Source organism: Ranitomeya imitator, chromosome 5 (genome assembly GCF_032444005.1).
Source record: "Ranitomeya imitator isolate aRanImi1 chromosome 5, aRanImi1.pri, whole genome shotgun sequence".
NCBI classification, from domain to species: Eukaryota; Metazoa; Chordata; class Amphibia; order Anura; family Dendrobatidae; genus Ranitomeya; species Ranitomeya imitator.
This window is the reverse complement of record NC_091286.1, coordinates 229,249,491-229,263,031: the sequence shown is the minus strand read 5'-3', so window position 1 is coordinate 229,263,031 and position 13,541 is coordinate 229,249,491. Positions and strand designations below refer to the sequence as shown.

The 13,541-nt window shown below is 44.9% G+C and overlaps 1 protein-coding gene across 2 annotated transcripts in view; it reads right to left on the bottom strand.

The window, feature by feature from the left end:
* The window catches only part of NHSL1 (NHS like 1), a 265,624-nt gene that overhangs the window by 186,335 nt on the left and 65,748 nt on the right, over positions 1-13,541 (bottom strand). The gene's annotated exons all lie outside the window — the stretch shown is intronic.

Genomic DNA, 13,541 nt, shown 5'->3' with positions numbered 1-13,541 from the left:
GTACAGCGTCTGATTCGGCTGATGGCCCGGTGACTGCTTCTCTCCTCAAGGGTTTGCTTGGAGACCTTAGAACCTCCATCCAGGAAGATATACGCACTATGCTGGCTGAACTGAGAGGGGAGGTGGTTGAGCTGGGTAACCGCACTGACCGTTTGGAACGCAAAATGGCGGAGCTGGTCTCTTCTCATAATGAACTCTGGGACGCTCATGAGACCCTGCAAATCATGGCCACTAAAACCCATGCTAAAGCCGTGGACCTGGAAGATAGGTCCAGGAGAAACAACGTCAAACTGAGAGGCATTGAGGAATCTGTCCTGGCGGCGGATTTGAAGATATTTCTGCAGGAATTTATGGCCGCAGCTCTCCCGCAGTTTGCCCCAAAGGACATTATAATTGACCGCGTGCACAGGATCCCTAAACTGTCTGGCCTGGGGCCCTCCATCCCGAGAGATGTGCTGGCACGCATACACTTCTTCGAGATGAAGGAGGATTTTCTCCAGGCCCTAAGGAAGGGTCCAGCTCTTTCTGAAAGATTTGCAAGCATCTCCGTCTTTCCAGATCTCTCCCCGGGCACTTTGGCTCTACGGAGGGCCTTTGCCCCCTACACTACCATCCTCAGAGAGAAAGGCATCCTGTACCGCTGGGGGTTTCCTACCAAGCTCCTCATCCGTAAAGATGGATCAATCACCACCTGCCTGACTCCGTCACACGCAGCTACTGCTTTCGCCAAATGGGGACTCTCAACTCCGGACTCTCCGACCGCCGTGACCCTTCCTAAGCGTGGAGCTGGTGGAGGTCTCAGGGCCCGCATCACACCAGACTGGGAGGTGGCCTGAGCCCACTGCAACTTTGGTTCCTGGCCATTTTCCCGCACGGATTCATTTGGTTTTCTTTTTTCTTTTTTTAAGCTGCGTTGGTTCCTCTCTCGAGAGTATCCGCAGCATTTGTTTGCCCCATAGGTGAATTGTTTTCCTGATTCTCACCTCTTGGACTCAGGGTATCCCTGATGGACCTCGGTCCACTGGTTTACTTGTTGTATGTCTTGTTTGCTCCCCTTTTTCCCCTTCTCTCCTTCTGGTCCCCCCCTACTTATGCTCTAGCTTTTTTTGCCACAAGTACTAGACTCTTTTACACAGGTTATTGGTGTCCTGAAGTTTGCAAAACTGTTTACATGTTCTCATTATGAGTATATCGCTGTATTCAATTAATGTTAATGGTCTCAACTCGCCGGGCAAGAGGTCTGTGGTATGGCGTCAGTTGGGTAAATCCCGTCACGACATTCTGTGTCTTCTGGAAACACACCTACTGGAATGTGATAATCCCAGAATGCAGTCAGGCTTATACCCGCATCAATTTTTTGCCAACGGCCCGTCAAAAAAGGCGGGAGTAGCCATTTTTTTCAGTAGGTCCAACGCCTTCCAGCTGGTTCGCTCCATAGCGGATCCGTTGGGTAGGTTTATTGTGGTCCTATGCCTTATTAATAACGCCCCCTATACCATCGCCTCGATCTACGCCCCCAATGTAGGGCAGCTTAAGTTCCTGGAGGGGGTCTTTGAAACTTTGCGTGATATCCAACATGGTCATAAACTGATTGCTGGTGATTTCAATGCTCCAATGTTTAGGGACTTGGACTGCTCTGCTTCTTCCCTGTCAAGATGCGAAGCAGGTCCTCTGACTAACTCTTTTAACCTGCATGATATCTGGAGATATTTGCATTGCGGCGAGAGAGACTACACGTTCCTGTCTCCCAGGCACGGTTCCTATAGCAGGATTGATTTTGTGCTGGTGAATGACGTGGCTCTCCCTCACTGCATTTCAGCAGATATAGGCAGTATCACATGGTCAGACCATGCCCCGGTGTCCCTTACACTGAGAGATCCCTTGGCTATTAGACCCCCCTTGCACTGGCGTCTCAACCCCCATCTCCTCGCTGACCATTCCAACTCTCGGTGTATTGAGGAGGCTTTGGGGGAATTTTTCACCTCCAATGATACTCCTGACATAGGCGACGACACCCTTTGGTTTGCCCACAAGGCGGTAATTAGGGGTCACTTTATTAAACTGGCGGCAAGGGCCAAAAGAAAGTATAATGCAGCTCTCCAGTCTTCCCTAGATGAATTAAGTCGCCTGGAGTCCGCGCACAAATTATCTCCTACCCCGGCGCTTCTCTCCGACCTCTCCAAAGCGCGCATGCATGTTCGCAATTTGCTTCTCCATAAGGCTGAGAGGGCCCTGAGGAAAACTAGGGCTAAATTTTACACAATGGGCGATCGAGCGGGTGCTGTTCTGGCCAGACGTGTTAGGAAGAGAGAGGCTCAATCCAAGATCCCATTTTTGCTCAAGCCTGACGGCTCCCGGGTGTATAATCCGATTCATATCGCGGAGGAATTTGCATCTTATTACTCTTCGCTCTATGACCTCGGGTCTGACCTAGGGATTCCTCAGCCTTCGCGGGAGTCAATTTTGGCGTTCTTGGAGAAGGTTAATCTCCCCTCGGTCACCCAGGAACAGCTCTCCTTCCTAAACTCTCCCATTGTTGAGTCTGAACTCTCACAGATTGTCAGAGAGGCCAACAAGGGTTCTTCCCCGGGGCCTGATGGTTTTTCTTTTCTCTACTATGCTCAGTTCTTCCCTGCCCTCTCCCCCTACCTCTTGCGCCTTTTTAATAATTGGCTGTCGACGGGCAGTATTAGGGCTGAGGGGTTGGAGGCATCCATAGCGACTCTCCCCAAACAAGGGAAACCCCCAACATCCCCGGGGAACTTTCGTCCGATAGCACTTTTAAACTGCGACGTTAAGATTTATGCAAAAATCTGGGCCAACAGACTGTTCTCGGTTCTCCCTGGTCTCATCCACCCCGACCAAGTTGGGTTTGTTCCTGGCAGACAGACCAGGGATGGCACCAGGCGCCTGATAGATCTTTTAGATGTGGTCGAGAGGGGGAGCCTCCCCAGTGTATTTCTCTCGCTTGATGCCGAAAAGGCGTTCGACAGGGTACACTGGAGTTATATTGAACTCACGCTGGAGAAATTTGGGCTCACCGGGCAAATTAGTAAAGCGGTTATGGCATTATACTCCAATCCCTGCGCGTCGGTTCGTTCGGCGGGATTTAGATCTCGGACATTTTCTATTCGGAATGGCACTCGTCAGGGCTGCCCCCTCTCCCCTATCATCTTTGCTCTGGTCATGGAGCCTTTGGCTTCCATGGTCAGACAGAGTGCGGACATTGAAGGAATCCGGGTGGGGGCAACCGAACACAAAATTGGCCTCTATGCCGACGACGTGGTCCTGACTTGTGCCTCACCGTTAGCATCGCTGAACGCGATTACCTCTATTTTAACTGAGTTTTCGGCGGTTTCGTATTATAAACTTAATCTGACCAAATCCACAATTTTCCCCCTTTTTCTCCCGGCCCCCCTCCAAATCCAAATTCAATCTCAATACGAGTTCATTTGGGCTCCCCTGGGCTTTACGTACTTAGGCATCAGGATAACTAGGCTCGATAATATAGTTCGTGTAAATTGTGAGGAAACTCTTGCGGAAGTCAGGAAGAGCATGGATCATCTGTCGAGTGCACTGCTCTCCTGGATGGCCCGCATACAAACGGCGAAAATGCTATTCCTACCCAAAATAATGTATCTCTTCCGATGCCTCCCCCTTTTTATCCCTTCGAAGTTTATTTCAACTTTTCAATCTCTTATAGATCGGTTTATTTGGAATGGGAAACCTCACAGGATTAGGCGTCGGATTATGTCCCTACCGTATTCTATGGGTGGGTTGGGCGCGCCTGCAGTGCTTTCATACTATAGGGCGGCGATCCTTGAGCCCCTTAAAATATGGTGGGAGGGGAACTCATGCTTACCCTGGTTTCTGATTGAATCTCATTTTGCCCCCAAAAACTCGCTTAGATTGCTCTTGGAGTTTCAGCTGCTTAAGGTACCTCTAGTTGGCCCTTGTCTCCGTTCTATTAGGAATGCTTCTAAATTGTGGGCGCTGCTCAGCACTTCCCATCTAATATTTATGTTTGACTATGTTTCTTTGCAGGCTTTGGAGTATGCTATCGGGCACATTTCTCTTTCCTCCTGGACGGACCGCGGGGTGCTCCGGGTGGCAGACCTTTTCGGCTCAAATGGCCTTCTGTCGTTTGAGGACCTCTCAGGGAGATTCTTTCTTACTGGGTCTGACTTCTATCAATACCTGCAGCTCCGTAGCTTTCTCAGGTCACGTCGGTCATTCGGAGTGCCCCCGCCTCTGACAGAGGACCCGGCTCATAGATATTTCAGACCGGCCACCATATTGCCCCATGGCATCTCCATAATCTATAAAGCTCTCATCTCCTATGGTTCTGCTGACAAGCTCCCTTTCATGACCGCCTGGGAGTCCTCGCTGGGTTTCGAAACCTCCCTGGAGGACTGGCAATTTGCTATGGTGCACCCTTCCAGGTTCTCTACATGTCTTGGCCACTTGGAGCAGGTGAAAAAAATTCAACTGCATTGGTACTTTACCCCTGTCCGCCTGGCGAAGGTTTTCCCGTCTTCCTCCCCTCTGTGTTGGAAGAAGTGCGGCGCCTTGGGGTCCTCCTCTCATGTATGGTGGTCGTGCCCGCAGATCCGGGTTTTCTGGCGTGAGGTGGAGGCTTTGATTGTCGATCTGACACGTCTCCCCCTTGCGCTGAGTGGTCAACTAGCTGTCCTGGGTATTTCCCTCATGGGTCTCCCTTCCCCTCTCCGGCCCATAATTTCAAATATCCTAGTTGCCGCTAGACAATGTATAGCGAAACATTGGAAATCCTTGGGTCTTCCCTCCAGAGCCGAACTGATCGCCAGAATTGACTTACACTTCTGCTATGAAGTTATCATGGCACAGGATCTATCGAGGAGAACTAGGGTCCTCTCGTGGTGGGATCCCTGGGTGTCCTCGGCACATATATCTCAGTCTGCTCTTGCCCTCATTTAAATCGTTTGCTTCTCAATTTTTGACACTGTATCTGTGTGTATTGTACTGTTCATATTGTGGTCTTTAATTTATGCGCTGGTCCTTTTTTCCCACATCCCCCTCCCCCCCCCCCCTGTTTACCCTTTTCTCCCTCCCCCTCCGAAGTTTACTGATGTGTTGTTTAACATGCAAAATTTCAATAAACATCTATTGGTTAAAAAAAAAAAAATAAGCTATTAGTGCAGGTAAAATAAATAGTCACATTGGTCAGAAATGGCTACCATAGCATTACTTGTATTATTAATAGTTATGATGACCAAACAGGCAAATCCCTTACATTTGCTGAATGAGGAGGACACAATTATCACTTAACAAATGGCCAGTGAATAAAAAACTAGTGATTGCCAAAAAAAAAGTCACATCATTGTGCACATCGTGAATAGACGAAGCATGAAGATTATCTAACGATGACACGCAGCATTACAAAATGCACAGTGCAGTCAATTGACAATTCATTTTAAAGGGCATGGGTGAGTCCGAAATATGTTCAATGAGCAACATTCCATTCACAAAAAGGGGTAGCCTTCTGCGCTCACTGCTCCACCTCAATACTCGAAGCGGAGGAGATCAACAATCTATTCCAATTTTATTCCAGATGACATTTTGTTCATTTATCTGTCAAGCAAAGAAGGCAGAAAAACCTGTCCGCGGTAGAACATGTGCATGCAAAGCATTTACATAGGCGGTTCACACACTTGTCAAAAGTGACAGCTGCTGGACCAGAGAAGCTCATTTACATAGGTACACTTCCTAGGAGCCTAAATCTCCCAGCAGCAGTGACATTTGTCCAACACATATTGTTAAAGGGGTTCTCCAGAATTAGAAAAAAACGGCTCCGAGTGGCTCTTGTCTATTATTTCAGCGCTTACGTGACAGTAGCTGAGCTGCAATACCCAACACAGACAATAGGCAAGAGTGGTGCTGTTTCTAACTTCAAACTATTCCTTTACAGGGACTGTCTGCATGTTTTTTGAATGTAATCCGACAGTAGCATAAAATAGGGCAAGAGAGCCTTATTCAATCTCTGTATCACTTACTGAACTGTTTTGTGTAGTTTTAATAGAATCTCTGTTGCGGATGTAGCAGTGGTCATACTGCTGTGTATAACCCCGCCCACACCCCTGATTGGCAGCTTCCTATGTACATTGTCAGAAAGATGCCAATCAGAGGTGGGGGAGGGGTTACACAAATGAGCCTGACTGCTGTGCATGTGAGATTTAGTCCTATAGTGATAATATCCTTTTGATAATACACTGATTGTATTGAAACTACAACTGATATATCACTGGAATTAGGCTCACTTGCCCTATATTATGCTGCCACCAGATTAAACAGCAAAAACCTGCTGACAGATTCATTTTAAAGTCATTTAAAATATCCTAGATTGTGACTTTTTAATTACAATTTCCTCTTAATTCAGGAAAAGCTGCTCCTTGGCGTTACTTTATTTGGTCACCAACCAACAAGAATTCTTGCTCTCACAGACCTGTTTTTCTTTAAGAAGCCCTCCTGCTCTGCACTCATTACCTGTATTAATTGCACCTGTATGAACTTGTTACCTGTATAAAAGACACCTGTCCACACACTCAATCACAATCAAACCTCTCCACCATGGCCAAGACCAAAGAGCTGTCTAAGGACACGTAAGGGCAAAATTGTAGACTTTACACAAGGCTGTGATGAGCTACAGACTGCACCGTATTGAATGGAGGATTGATGGGGTCATCAATCACAAGATTTTGACCAATAACCTCCTTCTCTCAGTAAGAGCAATGAAGATAGGTCGTGGTGGGATCTTCCAGCATAACAATGACCAGAAACACAGTCAGGGCAACTAAGGAATGGCTCCGTAAGAAGCATTTCAAGGTCCTGGAGTGGCTTAGCCAGTTTCCAGAACTGAACCCAATAGAAAATCTTTGGAGGGAGCTGAAACTCAATGTTTTCCAGCAACAGCTCCAAAACTTGAAAGATCTGGAGAAGATCTGTATGGAGGAGTGGGCTAAAATCCCTTCTGCAGTGCGTGCAAACTTGGTCAAGAACTTCTGGGAACGTCTGACCTCTGTAATTGCAAACAAAGGTTTCTGTACAAAATATTAAGTTCTGTTTTTCTATTTTATCAAATACTTATTTCATGCAATAAAATACAAATTAATTATGTAAAAATCATACATTGTGATTTTTTTGGAATTTTTTCAGATTCTGTCTCTCACAGTTGAAGTGTACCTACGATCATAATTACAGACCTCCATTCTTTGTAGGTGGGAAAACTTGCAAAATCATCAGTGTCTCATCTATTATATAATTGTCTAAGGGTCACTTCCGTCTTTCTGTCCTTCTGTCTGTCACGGATATTCATTGGTCGTGGCCTCTGTCTGTCATGGAATCCAAGTCGCTGATTGGTCTCGCCAGCTGCCTGTCATAGCTGCCGCGACCAATCAGCGACGGCCACAGTCCGATTAGTCCCTCCCTACTCCCCTGCAGTCAGTGCCCGCTCCATATTCCCCGCAGTCACTGCCCACACAGGGTTAATGCTGGCGGTAACGGACCGCGTTATGCCGCGGGTAACTCACTCCGTTACCGCCGCTATTAACCCTGTGTGACCAAGTTTTTAATATTGATGCTGCCTATGCAGCATCAATAGTAAAAAGATCTAATGTTAAAAATAATTTAAAAAAATAAAAAATCATTACATACTCACCTTTTGCGACGCTCCGGTGACCGCTCCATGCAAGCGGCAGGTTCCGGTGCTAAGGATGGTATGCGACAAGGACCTGCCATGACATCACGGTCATGTTACTGCGACGTCATCACAGGTCCTGCGCGCCTGCGCGAGAAGGACCTGCCATGACGTCACGGTCATGTGACCGCGACGCCATCACACCCTGGGACCAGAAGCTGCCGCGTGCACCGCGTACAGGCGACAGAACTACAAGGGGCCCTCGGATCGGAAGGTGAGTATATGTTTATTTTTTAACCTGTGACATACATGGCTGGGCAATATACTACGTAGCTGGGCAATATACTACGTGGCTCTGTGCTGTATACTACGTCACTGGGCAATATACTACGTGACTGGGCAATATACTACGTAACTGGGCAATATACTACGTGGCTGGGCAATATACTACGTGGCTGGGCAATATACTACGTGGTTGGGCAATATACTACGTGACTGGGCAATATACTACGTGGCTGTGCTATATACTACGTGGCTGGGCAATATACTACGTGGCTGTGCTATATACTACGTGGACATGCATATTCTAGAATACCCGATGCGTTAGAATCGGGCCACCATCTAGTACTGTATACTTATTTTCCCCACTGAATATACCCAGTGTGAGTGATTACATTGTGGGACCTCAGAAATAAGTATAATGCAGTCCTAGCCATTAGATTTTACATCATTTACACAAAACAAGTAAGAGCAAGACAAGACATAGAAAAGCCATTAGGTAAATCTCCTGAGAGTTTCTACCAAGTTGGGTTTGTTCTATTAGCCAGCCAAGTTTCTGCAGGCCTGGCAGTCCGCCTCATGGAGGTACCAAATGAAAGAAAACATTCGCTCAAGTAGTCTCAAGTGGTTTACAAAAAACCTGCACTTACAAGTTACATTATATTCACAATTACTGTAATAACATTCATGATATAGGCCTGAATACAAAAGAGCCACCATGGGCATTGTGAGCACAAGCTAAGCCAGAAGACCTGTCCTTACTAACCAGCACTTTCACCATCACACTTGACAAGCGCGCTGCTGCCCTATGCTCTGATGATCGATGGTGGTCTTCTAAGACAGATCATAAATGTTCTAAGGTATGTTCACATCGGGGGCAGACATATCATTGGTGCAATAGGTAAGGGGACACTCCAAAACAGGTGGAATTGTGCATTATGATTATGAGGAGCTAGTGGACTGCAAAGGGACCATATATTGTTCTTGCACAGGTTACTACTTTTGTGTCCAGCATTGGTTCACACTGTGCCTTTTTCCAATGTTTTGAGCAGGTCTGCTAAAAAAAAAAATGGAAAAAGCGCTAACAAAACAATAAAAAAGAATGGTCCTATTAATTTCTATAGGAAAATGACTTGCTGTTCATATATTCAGACTTTTGAGTGTCATTTACATGATTTATGCTTTAAAAGATGCCAAGCATTTAAAAGAACTAATAAGTACATCCTTCTGGCATTTTCCACTAGAAAGACACTCAAGGACTCCTCAGAATCCTGGTGTAAATGATTTGAAAAGTCACAAAATTTATACACAACTCTGAGTTGCACCTAAATTTTGCGATTGTTGAAATCTTTATGCAAATTTTTCCTAGCTCCGATGAAGCATCTTCTGCTTGAAAAATGGATGTTATTGACCCCCTAAAAAGATGACCATACCCTGGGGCGGAGTCATCAAAACTGGCACACTTGCTCAATGCCAGTCTTGCTTGGGTAGAAGGCTTCTGAATGAGTTAAGAGGCGCATGCCACTTAAAGGGAACCTGTCACCTCAAATTGGTGGGATATTTAAATGAGTTTTTACCGGTCCAATGGGCGGCGTTTCTTATTCATTTCTCCACCCCGTCCGTCTCTGTTGTCCGCAATATGTAAGTGAATTTGAGTAAGTGTGCGCCATAGTTGGCACGTGCGCAATGCAATCTTCGGTGGCGCACGTGCAGTATGCTTTGCCCAACTGCGGGCAAAGCTGAAAAGCATTACTGCGCATGTGCCCGCGCACTATGTCCCCCAACACAGCAAAATACTTCCGGGACATAGTGCACAAATTCACTAACATATTGAGCACAACAGGGATGGATGGGGTGGAGAAATGAAGAGGAAATGCCACCCATTGGACCGGTAAAAACTCATTTAAAAGGAACCTGTCACCTGAATTTGGCGGGACTGGTTTTGGGTCATATGGGCGGAGTTTTCGGGTGTTTGATTCACCCTTTCCTTACCCGCTGGCTGCATGCTGGCTGCAATATTGGATTGAAGTTCATTCTATGTCCTCCGTAGTACACGCCTGCACAAGGCAAGATTGCTTTGTGCAGGCGTGTACTATGGAGGACAGAGAATGAACTTCAATCCAATATTGCAGCCAGCATGCAGCCAGCGGGTAAGGAAAGGGTGAATCAAACACCCGAAAACTCCGCCCATATGACCCAAAACCAGTCCCGCCAAATTCAGGTGACAGAGTCCCTTTAAATATCCCAATTTGAGGTGACAGGTTCCCTTTAATGAATTTGGCACCTCTTCTGAGTGATGTGTGCCACACCAGAAATGCAACTCTGGCAAGTGACTATAATAACATATCTGGTGTACTAAACGCTGGCCTTTTTGATGAATTTGATGGGCAGGCATGGCCACACGCCCACTATGGCTCCTATTCAGCTCTACTCATTTCGGAGCACCTGATGAAAACTGACATGAAAAACAGCAAAAATCACAACATTTTTGCACACTTTACCATTACACACAATATTTGCAACTTTTGAAAGCTTCTACGCCAGTTTTCTGGCATAAAATCTTTACTGCATCGGCCACAACCGATAAATGTCTCCTAGTTTGTGACCCCATTGCTGGAACCCCTAACAATAAACTGAAAGAGGAGCTGGGGTCCCCAACAACAGTAATAAATTTGAATAGAGGGGTGGTCAAACCTGTTCCATGCTACTCCATTCAATGTCTATGGGTCAGAGGGAAACAGTCGCGCGCTGTACTCCATCAGCCCAATTGACTTTGTATAAAGCAGCCTTGCACATACTCAACCATTGAGACTCTTCTTCCTCGTGTGGTCATGTAGTCCATCTAGTACGATTTCTCATCATTGCTAGAAAAAAAACAGCCTTCCCAATCTGATATAATTTGTCCTAAAGTGCTCCAGTTATATGTGGCAATAGATGGCAGGACAACAGGTAGGTTACTTGAGGTATATGTATTTCTTTGTGGCTTTACATTGGCAAGCGTGTAGTTTGGGGTCACTCACAGAACAATGACGTTGCGTTTCATGTGACAGTAAGCCCGCGCTCCAACCGGAAAATGGAAGAAAACTAAACACCCACATGAATAAACAGAGAGTGAATAGTAAACAGGGATTTATGCTCAAACTAAAGTACAAAGAGCCATTTCATAAGAGTCATAACCAAAACATGGGGCTGCTTAGCGCCAAGTCTGTTCATATTGGAGGCATTTTACAGTGGGCTTATATTTTATCAAGTAAGTTACCTATACTACATGGTGGTTTCTGAAATTAGGCCAGGGACCACAGCTACACAGATAAGCTCCTATCTATGCAGCACTGTATCTACAAACTGTCTAAACGAGAAATGACAGTTTTGATAAATACAAAGACCCCGATTTATCCAGACCGGTGGGAATGAAGCCGTTCTTGACGAGAGGGCGTGTTGGAGTTAAGCGCCTGTTAATGAATCAAGCACGTCTGTGCGCCTAGCCACTTATCTTACTCCAGTCTTGGGCCTAAGGTGGTGTAAGGTATGCCATAGCCTGTCATGGATTAGTAGAGGCATGGCATCACACCCCGATTCCACTCCAGCTCTTCCACGCGAAAATGCCAAAAGTCACAACATTTTTGTGAAACGTGCGGTTGTACAAAACGTTTGTGATGTATCAAATTGTTCTACTCCAGCATTCTGTCAAAAATACTTTGGTGAATCGGGGGCCTAAAAGAAACCGTCTTATCGACCAATCATAAAGCAGCTTTCATTTTACAAAGAGAACTTTGGAAAATGAAAGCTGGGTTGTAATTGATTGCTGTAATTGTTGGAAATTCAATTTTTTTGTGACCAGCCCTTTAAATCCTTATCTGAAAACTAGTAAACTTTATACAAATGTTCCTTGGACAATATCAGGAAAATAAAATTGCACTTGCGAGACTAAATTCTAATGATTTAGCCAAGGCTAGATCTTGCCAAACTAGTATGATGTATGATGGAGCCGAGGTGCAACGCTGCCAACGTAAACAGAAGAAATCATTGTCACATGTGTGAAGCGGTCTAAGATTTCAGGAACACGCCATTAACCCCTTCTGAATGTAAATACTGGAATGCAGAGTACACAAAGCAATCTCTTAATCATCCAAAGCATTCAGCACCATTCTCATGGTTGTAATACCCATTTGTAATGTGTTTATTTACACTTCTTAAAATGGCCACTTTGGGTGAACCTATACTAATCTATTAGTGCATTGGATAAACAGCTGCTCCCTAATATCCTCCATTTACAAGCATGACAGTCCAATAATAGATGAATAGCAGAGACGCTATCGTTCTACACGCACAAGGAATATCATATATTTAGATTACCTCTTAAAACACCTTGGTCCCTATTCATCATACAACCAAGCTCCAGAGAAAAAGTGGGTAGCATGGGCACCCTGCAGACAACGATACAGTATCTTATTAGAAAGATAAGGTATCATGGGCGCCTTGTAGTCAATGATATCGGATTTAATTTACATCAGATATACTCAGGCTTGGACTGGCCCACGGGAGAGCAGGAGAATCCTCCGGTGGGCCGCCACCCTCTTATATGAGCAGTACTTGGCACTATATACTTGAAGCACTATGTACAGACAAAGGCAGCATCTTATTCATTTACCAATCCACCCAGTTCATTGTTATGTACATTTGTGATTAAGAATAATGTCATTTACATGTAGATGAAAAGTGGGGTCTTAGAGTTGGTCAGAGCTGCGCCAATAAAAGGTGAAGGTGGCGGCGGGTAAGTATAATACTAGAGGCCTTAGTTGCGCCACTCCAGAGCTGCAATAAAAAAATAATCTGTGGAGTGTTGTTTTAAAATCGTTCTAATAGCGACTTTTTTGTTTGCGCCTTATTAATTTTTTAAGTTTTGCCTTCTTTAAGCTGACTTTACTTTGTTGCATTTTTTTTTGCTTGACAGTATGCCTGTGATCTTATCTAGATGTTTTAGCCTAATTCATAAAATCTGCCTAAACTTTAATATGCAATGTCTCTGTTCGGCCTCTCACAGGAGGTCTCAAGCGACCCCCTCCTTTGTGACATTTATATGCTTTAATGGACAACCATTTTTATCATTTTTTTAGGTTGACTGTGGTCTTGATTCATCATTTGTTGTTTTTTTTAATTTTTTTTTGTTTTGACTTTCTTTTTGCCCTGCAGATTTCGTGTCGGATTCAACAAAATGCTGCACGATGGTCGACTAATTCTGTGCAAATTGAAAGTTGTGTTTTTGTTTGTTTCTTCACCTTTTTAGAATTACAAGTCACACGATCGTGTAGAATGTTATGTTAGTCTTTAATTGTGCAAAAGAAAAAAAAACTCAAAAATACACCAGACCGGTGAACAAAAAGTGCCAAAGCGGTTAATAAAAAGGTATAAAAATATATGAATATGAATATGAAAATGAATTCGGCAACCAAAAAAAAAGGTAAATAAAAGAGAAAATTCTTAAACAATTTCGCAAATTCAGTCATGAATCGGACCCTAGGTATCTTAGGGTGGCAGGAAACTGACAGCTGTTTGCTTCTACTTAAATAATTTCCATCGCTGATTGTAA